The sequence below is a fragment of the Capra hircus genome, chromosome 8 (genome assembly GCF_001704415.2).
Source record: "Capra hircus breed San Clemente chromosome 8, ASM170441v1, whole genome shotgun sequence".
NCBI classification, from domain to species: Eukaryota; Metazoa; Chordata; class Mammalia; order Artiodactyla; family Bovidae; genus Capra; species Capra hircus.
In genome coordinates, this window is record NC_030815.1 from 63,912,665 (window position 1) to 63,926,533 (window position 13,869).

General features: G+C 45.5%; 1 long non-coding RNA gene across 1 annotated transcript in view; it reads right to left on the reverse strand.

The window, feature by feature from the left end:
- Nucleotides 8,217-13,869, reverse strand: part of LOC106502417 — a 602,578-nt gene continuing 596,925 nt past the window's right edge. The window contains exons 6-7 of the long non-coding RNA XR_001918456.1: nt 9,899-9,980; nt 8,217-8,298 (exon numbers count right to left, since the gene is read on the reverse strand). This is a non-coding gene — a long non-coding RNA (uncharacterized LOC106502417). The remainder of the gene's footprint in view (nt 8,299-9,898; nt 9,981-13,869) is intronic.

A 13,869-nucleotide genomic window follows, 5' to 3' on the forward strand; every position in this document is an offset into this window, starting at 1 on the left:
TGCTTCTGACCTGGGTTCGCCTGCTGGCCCTGCCATTAATCAGTGGTGAGATCATGAATGTCTCTCTTGTCTTGGGGACTCATTTTCCTCAGCTGTAAATGACTAACGTACAATAATTCCCACCAAATAGGAGGTCTAAATGAGAAGGAAGATCCAATGGTTGCTTTGTTAATTAGCTAACAGTTAATGAGTGCTCATTCTCAACAGTTTTAGAATTTGGTTTTTTATTTAATCGACAACCTAATGAGGAATTTGCTATTTGCCCCATTTTACATAAGGGGAAACTGAAGTTTAAACCGTTCTGCTTGTGAGTGGAAGGGTTGGGATTTAACTCTGGATCTCTGACTGGAGTCACATAGATAGGATTATTAAGTACTTGGGTTGAGGGCCAGTGAAGGGTGTCACAACAATAGAGCTTTCACACAGAGCTTTTAAAAACAGCAGAATTTGGGGCTTCCCTGGTGGTCCAGTGGTTAAGAATCCGCCTTGCAATGCCAAGGGACACCAGTTCAACTCTTGGTCCAGGAAGATCCCACATGCTGCAAGGCAACTAGGCCCGTGCACCACACCTATTCAGCCCATGAGCCTGTGCTCCACAACAAAAGAAGCCACCGCAATAAGAAGCCTGCATTCCACAACTAGAGAGCAGCCTCTCCACAACTAGAGAAGGCCTGCATCAGTAATGAGGACTCACCCACCAGCCAGAAAAATAAATAAATCTCAAAAAAAACCCCTACAATTCCAAGAAAGCATCCACGATCATTTGGTGTACTCCAGGCATTACACCGGAGAAGGCAATGGCACCCCACTCCAACACTCTTGCCTGGAAACTCCCATGGACGGAGGAGCCTGGTGGGCCGCAGTCCATGGGGTCGCTAAGAGTCGGACACGACTGAGCGACTTCACTTTCACTGTTCACTTTCATGGATTGGAGAAGGAAATGGCAACCCACTCCAGTGTTTTTGCCTGGAGAATCCCAGGGACGGAGGAGCCTGGTGGGCTGCCGTCTATGGGGTCGCACAGAGTCGGACACGACTGAAGCGACTTAGCAGTAGCAGCAGCAGCAGCAGGCATTACACAGCTTCAGTTTTGGTTCTGCAGAAGAAGTTGCTTTCTCTACGTCTGTCTTGAACCTTGCTCTCATTCTCTGGAACTCTTGTTTGTAGAGAAAGCATAGTGTTTATTCATTCAACAAACATGTACTGATCACTGTGTGATATGCCTTTCAATTGGGGTTTCAGAAATGGTCAGGCAACTCATTGGGCATTTGGGTGTTAGGATTCCAATACCTCCTGGGGCTCCAAGTTCTATATTAGCTGTGTGATTATGGATAAAACAGACAGGGAGTGCCTTCAAGGGCCTCTCAACTACTGGCGAAATCAGTAGTTGGGACCACAGCTTAAGAACCAGTATGCTCAGACTGTGCGGGCAATGGTGTCAGAGATTGCAAACCTGGAACTGTCTTCCAGGAAATCTATACTGTACGGCCACTTGTCTAACACAGGAAGACTGGGGAAGCCTGGGATACCCTAGCTGGAAGGACTGAGAGTTCGCTGTGTTCTCCTCATTGCACAATGGAGTTCTGAGGCCCCAGGGAGGAGGGGCTCACCCAAGACAGTGCCGGAAGTCTAGCAGAGCAGAGGCTAGAACCAGGCTTCCTGCTTCCAGGCTTGGCTCTACCTCAGAGCAGCACTGTAAGCCCTATCTGGGTCCTCTGCATAAGCCAGCTGACCTCTCTGGAGGCTAGACTCTGCAACTAGGTAAACCAAGTGGTGGGCTTTGCTCAGTGGGCAGTGTTAATCAAAGGGAAAGGAGTAAAAACAGCAAGGTCAGCTACTAAAAAATAATGTTGGTAAATTTAGGAGAAAGTCAGCAAGTTCATAAGACTTGATGGAGAAATAAAAGAGGGAGAAACAACCAGTAGAACTGCACTGTTTTGCGTTCCTGTGTCGATGGATGTGTGAGCCAAAAACACAGCAAGACTGACCAAGCAGGGGTAAAGTGAAAGCTGAACTTTTAAAGACTACTCCTGGTTGCTCTGGCAACTAGGTCTCCTTCCCATGCTAAAGGTAAAATAAAATATGCAAATTAAAATAACAGGAATCAAAGGTGGTCACACCCTGTCTAGATGGCTCCATTTTGGGAAAGGTCTGGAAGTCTGTACCTCGTAAAGCAAATGAAGACATGAGAAGAACTTGAATTACGCATGAAAGGGTTAAATGAGTCGTGTGAACATACTTGCTTTTCTCCCTGTTGACTCTGGTCTTAGGCGATGCAGATGGTAAATCCTGTCCTTGCTGGTCCCTATGGTCTTAGCTATTCTACTGGATAATATACACAAGGTGTTAGTAAGATCCCCTGGAGGAGAAAATGGCAATCCACTCCAGTATTCTTGCCTGGAGAATCCCCATTACAGAGAAGCCTGCCAGGCTACAGTCCATGGGATCGCAAAAAGTTGGACACGACTGAAGTGACTCAGCATGCTAGTAAGAGAATGGAAGCTCATTCTCCTAGGGCCCAATCTAAATTGATTTGGGGTGTAGAATTTAAACAGGGGTTCTCAAAGTTTTGCGTGCACTGGAATCTCCTAGGGGGAACTTGCTTCTGCTCCGTGGCAGATCTGGCCTGCCTCAGCCTGGGTGTCCTGGCTCTGTAAAGTGGGAGTCACACAGTGAGGCTCGTCATTTACTCCAGGCCCAGCTCAGGTACAAGTGTGTTCATTGAGTCTCCCTTTCTCTTTGAGACTTTAACCACGGTACTATTTGTTTTGCAGCCTCTGCGCTGTCGGGAAATTCACCCTGCCTTGGGTGACATTGCATTTTGTGTATTTGTGATCTAGTGGCATGCATGGCTGGCTGGCAGTGGGGTGGAAGGCCCTGAGAACCCACAGAGTCCTGGTTCTCCCTTGAGTTCTCTTCAGCTCAAGGCAGTACCTCTTTTTATAGAGCACGTGTTGCCTGAATGAGCAAAACAAACACTAGTCAGACTTCCTTTCGTAGTAGGCTTGCTGTACTGAAACCTTCAGCTGGCTCCAGGCGGCAGTAAAACCATGAACAGTGCCTCAAGTGTTTCATGATTGTGATGGCAAGGATTTTCTTCCTGGGTGGGCCATTAGATACTGCCATGGCACTCCCCCCACATCCATCCTGATGGTGGAAAAGCAGGGAGTCACTGCTCGAGGAGCTGTTGGACCCACCAGACTTGCAAACACCTCAATGAGATTCAAGTGATGGTGTGAGGGGCCGGGAAATGTTAGTAGTAATGTGTGCATATCCTTTGTACTTCCTGTTGGTGGGTTTCCTAAACCCAAATTAAAGCAAATTTAGGTGAGTTGTCATTCTCACTCATCTCTGAACCTGGCGCCAGCTTGGTGGTCTGACCTTGCTCGCTGCTCCTCCTCTTTCTTTTCCTTCTTTCTCCGCTTCCCCTGACCCTCCGCCTTCCCTCTCCTCTCCCATTATGCTCATCTGTTCTGTACAGCTCAAATATTCCTGGACTATTGTTTGCATAAACAAAAGATAAGTGTGCTAAGAAACACAATCCTCTAATGAAAGTTATTTAAAGGTAATTCTGATTTTCACTTACATTTTTCCAAGTTGTTATGTGTTGAATTGTGTGTTCCAAAATTCATACACGGAAGTCCTAACCCCTAATACCTCAGGATGTGACCTTATTTGGAGATGGGGTCTTTATGGAAATAATAAAGTCAAACTGAGACGCTAGCACGGTCCTTAATCTGACGTGAAGTGCATCCGTCTAAGGAGGAGAGATGCGGACGCAGACAGCCACACCCAGAGAACACCGTGTGGACTGAGGATGCTCATCGTGAAGCCAAGTGGAGGGGCCTGGAACTGGCTCTTCCCCTCCCAGCTAAACCTATCAGCACCTTGCCTCTGGACTCCTGGCCTCCAGAACTGTGAGGCGATACGTTTCTGTCATGTAAGCTGCTCCCTTTGTGGTACTTGTTATGACAGCACTAGCAAACCAGTACATATGAAAAGGGAAGCCAGTTGGGAATTCTCAAGAGATGTTTTTAACCACCAGCCCTCTTCCTGTCTTCCCAGTCTTCTGGCATCTGCAGCTGCTATGGAACCTCTTGATCTCTTAACTCCAAAAACCCTGCCCCACTACTGGCCTGAATTTTTCTAACACCTCTCCTAGGGAGCAAGAAATCAGCAAACTCTGACTCACTACTCTGGTATCTTGAGAAAGGTGGTACCCAAATTGGAAACACAAGCATTTTGGATCACTGGAAGTGGATATCCCCAGTGTAAATGTAAATATAGGCTATTTCATGCATGCTCTCTGCTTAGTTGCTTCAGTCGTGTCCAACTGTGTGCGACCCCATGAACGGCAGCCCACCAGGCTCCCCCGTCCCTGGGATTCTCCTGGCAAGAACACTGGAGTGGTTTGCCATTTCCTTCTCCAATGCATGAAAGTGAAAAGTGAAAGTGAAGTCGCTCAGTCGTGTCCGACTCTTAGCGACCCCATGGACTGCCGCCTACCAGGCTCCTCCGTCCATGGGACTTTCCAGGCAAGAGTACTGGAGTGGGGTGACATTGCCTTCTCCGATTCCATGCATGAGGTAAGCATAATTTTTATTTGGATTGGGACTTGTTCATGTCATGGTTAACTGAGAAAACCCTAGTGTTCTGACTCAAGAAGTGACTTTGGTTGGTGCTAAATCCTTGGTAGGCAATTTGGTAGCAACCAGAGCTTGTTTAGCAGAGTGAATGGCATTCATACGGTAATCATAAAGCCTGGACCAGTGAAGGCCTGGAACAGCCACTGGGATTTGAGGGTATACACAGCAGCCTGGGCGGGGGGCGAGGGGGGGGTGGTCCAGATTCAAGTTTTCACTTAGGTGTATTATCCTTACAATCCTAGAATGAGCTCCACTCTGTCACTGTGATGAAAAGAGTTATCATAGCAGGTCAGACAGTGCTAGTTTTAGAGAGGTCAGTTTGCAAGATAGGAGCCTGACTGGCGGTCTGCAGACTTGGCATTTGAACTGTTCCCTAACTGATAAGGCTGACTGATGGTGTGATTTCTCTCGTATACCGGTTCTTCTTCTGAGAGTCTGAGACTTTGGTAGTTGCCAGGCAGAAAATGCCTTGGCAGCCTTGGGAACCACTGACAATAAAATCCTTGGGCCCATAGTCTTTAACAGGCTTTCTGGTCAGAAACTTTGCGCACATGGTTGCATTCTTCACTGCTAGACAAGGGATCATGCTTGATGTGTCCCTCACAGGAGGGAAGGGCTACAGGAAGCCTGCATGGATTCCTCCAGACCTCACCTATGTCTTTTCCTCCTAAGACCCTATTATGTATACTTTCACTGTAATAAACCTTCGCTGTGATGTGAGTACAACTATGTGATGAATGCTGTGAGTCATTCTAGAAAATCATCAAACATGTGAGTCGTCTTGGGGAGTCCCTGCAAGAGTCATGGTGTTTTACTTCTTCTTTTTTAAAAATAATTTTATTTATCGAGTTTTGGCTGTGCTGGGTCTTCATTGCTGCAGGGGCTTTCTCTCTAGTTGTGGTGCACAGGCTTCTCATTGCCATGGCTTCTTGTGGAACATGGGCTCTAGGTGCCTGCGCTTCAGTAGTATGGCACGTGGCTCCATAATTGAGTCAGTAGGCTTAACACCTCGGAGGCATGTGGGATCTTCCTGGACCAGGGATTGAACCCATGTCTTCTGCACTGGCAGACGGATTCTTAACCACTGAGCCACCAGGGAAGCACCTGTTTTACTTCTTAACGTGTTGCTGGGTTGTGCTTGCTAATATTTTATGTTTTCTTTATTCACCTTGTTGACTTCAGCTCCCATTCATCAAGCTTCACTTCATGCACGTTGTTCTAGACATCGACATATAGCAACTTCTTTAATCTTTTGAGGTACCCAGGACCTTTTTGTAGGTAAGAAATCTGGGCTGAGGCTTCTGTGAGCTGAGGCTCACAGAAATGGAGTGACTCACTCAGCGCCACGGAGCTCCTGACTGCATGGTGGAGCTGGGAACCAGGGCACCCTCCCTCCACGTTCGTGTGACCAACAGTCTCAGTTCGCTCTCGACTGAGGGTTTCCTGGAACATGGCACTCTGAGTACTAAAACTGGGGTGGTCCTGGGCAAAACCAGGACACCTGGTCACCCTACTTCATGGCTCTTTTATACTTTATCCGACTGATACTTCTATTTTCCTGAGGGAGAGCTTGTCCCCATTAGGAGGTGGCCTATTTAGACCCAAAATGAGCCAGACACCTGCTCTCTCAAGGAGACCAGTTTCCAAAGCCTTTCCTGAGTGCCAAATACTCTGCACCTCCCAACCCATTTTGCTGTCTGCTCTTTTCCTCTCCTCCACAAAACATACCCACCCCAGCCCCATCTCTGCCCACCACATTTTTCAGCATTAGGGGTTTTAATTTCCTTCACCATCCCCTTTGCAAAAACTTCTTTCCTGATTTAATTACTATTTCTCTTAATTCAATTTCATTCTCTCGACTGTCCTTAAACTCCTAAACTTGTTTCTCCAAAGAATTTAATGGCAAGGCCCTGTGTTTAGAGATTAATTGTCGTCATTTTGCCTTCAAACATAGGTACTTTCTTGCTCCTCTTCATTTATCTCTGGGAGAAAGGCAAGTGACCATCCTTCTTCCTAGGGCCTCTGTGAGAACAAACACCACGGGGGGCTGCCTTGAGAGAGCGAGAGGGAGAGAGGGAGGGAGAAAGCGAGAGAGAGGGAACGCCAAGTCTCTTAAATTTCTCTCCCGCCTTCTCCTGGCTCTAACCTCAGGGTCTGAGAGTAGCCAGAGTCCAGGTGACACAGGTGGGCTCATGAACAGGTTGGGGGGGGTGGGCTCCAGGGCAGCAGCTCAGGCCCCAGAGACGTTGGTTCTTTGCTGTGAGGGGTTTGGGATGGTGAGGAGAGCGATGAGGGCTTGGCTCCAGCCGCAAGCATCTCACTCAGCCAAGGTCTTTCAGAGGAACTAAGGCTGTGGTCAAAGGAACAGAAACACTTTCAGCTAGAATCTCCCTTCCCTGGAATGCCCCACTCAGGAAACCAAAGCTGCAGGGCTCTCTCCTCTGGTTACCTTTCCCATGGTCTCAGCACAGCAGCTTTTGACCTTTCGGCCTCAAACCCTTGTTTGCCTAGCTCCATCACCCAGACTCTCCTCTGCCTTTGTGTACAGACTTTGAAAGATGGTTGCTAGGGTTATCCTGGTGGCTCAGCGGTAAAGAATCCACCTGCCAATGCAGGAGACACGGGTTCAATCCCTGGTCTGGGAAGATCCACATGCCGTGGGACAATCTAAGCCCACAACTACTGAGCCTGGGTGCCTAGAGCCTGTGCTCCTCAACAAGAGAAACTACTACAGTGAGAAGCCTGGGCACTGCAACTAGAGGGTAGCCCCTGCTCACTGCAACTGAAGAAGGCCTGCACGCAGCAATGAAGACCCAGCACATCCCCAAATTAATCAATCAATCCTAGAACAAAATGGTTGCTAGAGGAGAGATGGTTGTAAGTGGGACCCAGACAGCTCCCTGCATGAGTCATTACTGTGTCCTCTGCCCCCTGTGTGGGTGAAGCACCCTGGAGAGGCAGAAAGCACGTGCTCTGGGGCCCTCAGACCAGGGCTTGAAATCCAGCCTGGCACGTAGAGGCAGTGTGACCTCGTTTCTCCAGTGCCCTCGCCTGCAGATATTTAGATACTGTAGAGCACCATGTGAAAGGGGTGCAAAGCCACCTTTTATGTCAGGATTAAATGAAAGGACTCAAGCGAAGCATTCAGCACAGTGCTTGGTGCATAATAAGCCTTAAACAACAAGCAGCATTATTCTCACTGAATAGCATTTGGTTCTATACGTCATAGAATCCCCAACTTTCAGGACTTGAAAGAAAACTGAACTTCTTTAAGCCCTCTTGTCTTCCTGCCCATTTAATTATGAAACCTTCTATTTGGTCCCTGATTCTGTTTGGATACCTCCTGAGATGGGGGGCTGTCTCACTGCTCTTGGGGAGTCCCTGCCTTCTTTGGGCTACTCTGTGGATGTCAGTTAGGAGCTCTGTTTACAAGTGTGATGTACATAAACCACTTTCCAGTTGCAGGGAACGGGAAGCTGTCCCCCATCCAACTACAAAAATGTAGGCTGCCAGAAAACAGGATGCAAATCATAGTTTGGAGGATAATTCAGCAAATAACTCGATGACATACTCACTGGTGAAGGAATCGGGTTCTAGACGCTTCCCTTTACCCCTGGAGCTCGTGGTGCTCCAGTCCAGCTGAAGACAAGGTCCTGAGGATGAGGAAGAACCCAATTAATTTAGACACATTTTATAGACCAGACATCAAAGATCCCAAAGGAACTCTGAAATCACCCTTTTCTTGGGTTCACGAGGACTCATAAACAATATCGCCCATCCCTGGTTATTCATGCTCATTAAATGTCAGAATAGAGAGATCAGAGCTCACAGGGGTTCCCTCCCCATTACTCTGGGGATGCTTGCCTGCATTTATGATGAGAAGGCCCTAGGGTGTTTAATAAACTACCTGATTTGTCTAATATAGTCCTCCCATGGCCTTGTTGATGTTCCCAGCTCCATGTCACACATTCTGATATTGGGATAATACCAGAATGTATTTTAAATTCCCACTGTGTCTATTTCATCTTTATTTAAAGGAAATGAATTTCAAGGTTTAGAGCAGATTTTCTAATGTAAATGTACCTATGCACCTAGGAGTGAGGAGCTGAAAATATCACTATCATTTGTATCAAGACAGTAAGGGAAGGATTACTGCATAGGAACTGTACTAGACATTCATGGCTCGTCTAAGTTGAGATCCTGCTTCTCTAAGAATTGTGGTTTGTGAAACAATGGATTCTTCTCCTTAGGAAGTACATATTTCTATAAAGCTGAATTTATTCTCATTTAGGGGTTAATGGATTTAATCGTCTCTTAATGATGTATTTTATATGGACTATTAAAAGGTTTGGATTGGACCTTAGAACTTAATTTCACCAATCCCTCCTGTTACAGATGAGAAAACTGAGACCCAGAGAGGTTAAAGGTTTTTCTCAAAGTCACACAGGTATATAAGTGTAGGACTAGCATTCAAATCCAGATTTTAAAAATTCAAATGGTTCAAAACTCACCCCGTGTGTTCTGAGATAAGCATTTTCAGCAGTCTCTCTGGCATAAAAGGGAAGTGTTAATGTTTCCTCATTCTCTACATCCAAGATCCTATTTATTTGGAATTAGCCTGGTGGAAGAATCAACTTGCTCTCGCACTGGTGCCGTCCCGGCCTCATACCATATTGACAAGGAACCACAACCCCCTTCCCCTGACCTCCCCCTACATGCACACACGGCATCTCCATATGTGCAGCAGGCTTTATAGGAGACTTGAGGAAACAGATTTGTATCACCATGTTGCTTGTTTCTCCTTCCTTTCAGAGCACCCTTCTGCAGAATTCATCCCAGAAATTCCCTGTCCCTCACTTCAAAAAGAGAATAATTTAGTTCATCAATTCTCTTTCACTTAGGGCTGTGTTTTGTTGCAACAGAGACCTGTAAAACAATGCCTTACATAATTTTTCTCTCATGTAAAAGAAGTCTGGAGGTGGGCATTCTAGGGCTGGGAGGTAGCATCACAATCTCATCAGTATCCTAACCTACTTTCATTTTTCCATTTTGCTATCCTTCGCACGAGCCTCTTGTCCTCAAGCAAGCAAAGTGGCTGCTGCAGCACAAGTCATTACATCCATGTTTCAGGTAGAGGAAGAGGGAAGGCCAATAAGGGGCCTGCCAACAGAGTCAATGCCCTTTTCAGGGAGCATTTCCAGAAGTCTTATACTATAGTTATTTCCTTCATTCAATTGGCCAGAAGATACTCACAGGGGCACTCTTCTCCAGAGGGGCGGCTGGGAAATCTAATTTTTCAGCTGGCACACTGCTACCTCCAACGAAATCAGGGACCCTTGTAAGTAAGAAGAGAAGAATAAATTTTGGGTAGGCAACCACAATGTCTGCCACAACCCCCAACTCAGTTTTGGGCCTATAGCCAATGATTGGTTATCCTAGTAAAACTAAGAGGCCATCACAGGGCTGAAGGGAGGGAGCTGGAGGAAAAGAAATGGCTGAATTTTTCACCTGCTGTTTTCACTGACAAGTCTCTGAAAGTGGATCGGGACAACAAAGAGATTTATTTGGGGGCAACAAAGAGATTTGCCAGGGATGTGAAATTTACCACCCTCCTTAGAAGGCAGAAGTGGTTACAGTTGCCTTTGTTTTCCTATTTCTACACCCAAGGGTTGATGTGAGAATCAGAAGACAGATAGGGGAAAGCATGGTATAAACCATAAAACACTACTCAGTGACAGCAATGATTGTTTATCATTATTACGAGTGTTGTCACATGTTCTAAAGCTGCGTGATTTTCTGATGCAGAGCAAGAATGAGAGCCAAAGAAAAAAGGAGAGAAAGAGTGGGGGTTGGGGGGGGAAGGGGCAGAGGGCAGAAGAGAGAAGGGGAGAGGGAGGGGAGACGGGAAAGGTGGAGAGAGAAGAGTGGAAGCCCCTTTTCTATCAAAGGCAGAATGAAAATATATTGACATAATTGAATCCCATGTCTGACCCAAACACATATACAGCTATCCAGGAGACAGCATCAAAGTTCCTTGCTCAGGGTTTTCTATCTAAAGAGTATCCCCTTCATTTTTGTTTTTGTCTGTTGCAATCAACATGTGGGATTTTTAGGTCTCCGATCAGGATCGAACCCACATTCCCTGCTTTGTGTATGATTTGACATATTTTGGCATACGTGTACATGCATGAATCCATCCCTACCATCAATGTAAGGTATCCATCACCCCCCAGAGTTTCCTCATGCTCCCTCCTTCCTACCCTTTCCTGGCCAAACCCCTTCCTGCCAGGAATCACTGATCTACTTTCTGCCACTCTAGATTCCTTTGGATTTTCTTGAATTTTATACAAATGGAATATAAAATTCCATAATGTCCTCTTTTTTGCTTAGCTTCATTTGCTTGGCATAATAATTTGAAAAAAAAACCCCAAAATTTATAGAGAGGTATAATTAATGATGTAACATAGATTCTCTAGGACTGAGAACAGATAATTAGCCATATTTGCTTCAGCTCGCCTCTTGTTTTTCTAATGTGATTTATAGAAAGAAAAAAATTGTAGAAATTTGCATAATTCAATGAATAATTATAAAGCAAACCCCTGTGGGCAAGAGATGAACCTTGCAAGCACCCTGTTATCTTCTGCGTCCCCTCTCTGACAACTACTTCTTCCTTCCCATTCCAGGTCACCACTATCCTCACTTTTGGGAGAATCACTTTCTTGCTTGCCTTTTTGGTTTTATGACCTATGTATGCATCCCAGTATGCTAGAGCTGAGCCACCTGTTTGTGAATTTTATATGAATTAAATCATATTGTTTGTCTTCTTCTGTGACTTGTGTTTTTTACTGTTATGTTTGGGAGATTAGCCATGTTATGCCATGCGGCTATGATTTGCTCATTTTAATGGCTACAGAATATTCAACTTTATGAATATACCATGGCATGGTACAGCCCACACCAGAAAGAAATCTTTTAAATGTGATCATCATTGTTTGGCTTGCACTGGCACCCAAGCCTTGTGCCCATCAGACAGTCATCACAGGATAGAAACAGGAGAAACAGCCTCACGCCTGTGGCCAGGCCGCTGACCCCAACCCTGTGTCCGTGGAAAGTTAAACCATTAATATTCACATATGCAAATAATAAATATTTACAACAATACCTTCTGACATAGTATTCTTTCTGAAGAAGCAAAGCATAAAGTAGTTTTTTTTTTTTAATTGAACTTTATGTAATTTCATTAAGTCACCCCAGGTTAATAAAAAAGTACCAGAGACTGGGTGGCTTAAACAACAGATATGTATTTTTTCTCATAGATCTGGGGGCTGAAAGTCCAGATCAGAGCAATAGGCTTGGTTTCCTCTGGGGCCTCTCACTGGTTTGCAAAGGGCTGCCTGCTCCCTCTATCCTCCCATGTTTCCTTCTCTGTCTTCTTCACTGTCTTCTCTCCATGCCTGTTTCCTGATCTTTTTAAATGCCCCCATCAGATTAGGTTAGGACCCATCCCAGTGGCCACAGTTTATCTGCATCCCTGTTGCAAGGCCCAGTTTCCAAATATGGTCACAGACTGAGGTTCTTGGGGTAAGGACTTCAACACCTGAATTCCGGGGGAGGCATGATTTAGTCCATAGCAGTTGTGCTGATCTTAATACAGCTAGTTATAGTCTCCGTGGGAAAAAGGAAAACAAGGACGAGGTTAGACACTCTCCTACAGCCTGCTCTTCCACTTTCACTCTTTTCCTCAGGCCTTCAATCTAGAACATCCTGGCTCCCTGCTCCTAAATGCCATTATTCCCATGCTGCTTTAAATGATCTTGTTACTATAAATTACATGGGAAATACAAGAGATCAAAAGCTAGTTTTATGTTTCTTCATGTACAAGAGTGACATAGTAAGAGTCACTGAAGTCAGTGCTTACAGTCTGAGACTTTTTATTTTGAAGGGTTCAGTGCATTATTCAAGTTGAAAAAATAATGATTTGGACCTCAGCCTGTCTCTAGCAGATGGACCACGTTGCCCATCCCCAGCCCTTTTTTAAGAAGCTCCCTTTATTCTGTGATACCCCAAGTGTCTGCAGGCATGGTGGCTTACAAGCACCTTCTCACATGGTGCATAATTAGATCCTAATCACCACCCAGTGCAGTAGAGAAATCATTTGAATCCCTGTTGTACACATGGGATAACTGGAGCATAAAGAGTGTGGGATCTTCAAGGTCACACAGCAAGAAAGGCATAAAGCCAGTTTTCATTTCTCAGTTCAGGTAATATGAATTCTGGAGTTCTGTGCTGGCTTCTCTCCCCCAAAGTGGCAGTACGTCCACCATTTTTTTGTCTCACTTGGGGTGCACTGGTGCTAGTCATTGGGAGGGGGAGCAAGTGAAAGCATGATGATGACTCAGCGATCGATAAGCAAATGGGCTTTTCTCAGTGAAGCAGGGGTGGGGAAGCAGTCAGCTTCCTTCTTCTAACAACAGGGTGTATATTTTGTTTTTCAACCAGCATGTGCCCTGGGTCCCTCTTACCTTTGTCTTTCATGCTTTCAAAGCTTTCTTTTCCCTTCATATTCCAAGCCCACAAGTATTTGTTTTTATTTTTTGATTTCACCTGTATTTAGTAGTTGTTGCTTTACTGCAAAGAAGCACTTCCTCTCCCTCCATCAGTTTGTATATTCACTTATTAACTCATATCACTATGGTCTCATGGATTCTTGTTTTATTTAATGAGTTTTTGTTTTACTCCATGGATTTCAAAGACCGAACTATATATTTGTTCAGTGGGAACTGCTTCATTCTGGCTCCTGGGTCCTTTTGATGTGTTCCCATAACTCTGTGAGCATATCCTTGTTGTTGCTGTTCAGTTGCTAAGTCGTGTTTGACTCTTTACGACCCCAAGGACTGTAGCAAACCAGGCGTCTCTGTCCATGGGATATCCCAGGCAAGACTCCTGGAGTGGGTTGCCCCTTCCTTCTCCAGGGGTTCTTCCTGGACCAGGAATTGCACCCATGTCTCCTGCACTGGCAGGATTCTTTACCACTTTACCAGGGAAGCCCGCGCATATCCTTACTTGGCACAAAAAGGTGTTTCATATTTTTCTTTTACTTTCCTTACCCCCACCTTAAATTCACTGTATTTTGAGAATTGGTGGATAACACCCAGTGTTAAAAATTGAAGTCTTCAGCCATTGTACGAGCCAGAGGAGATCATGATTTCTTCTCAAAATATGAC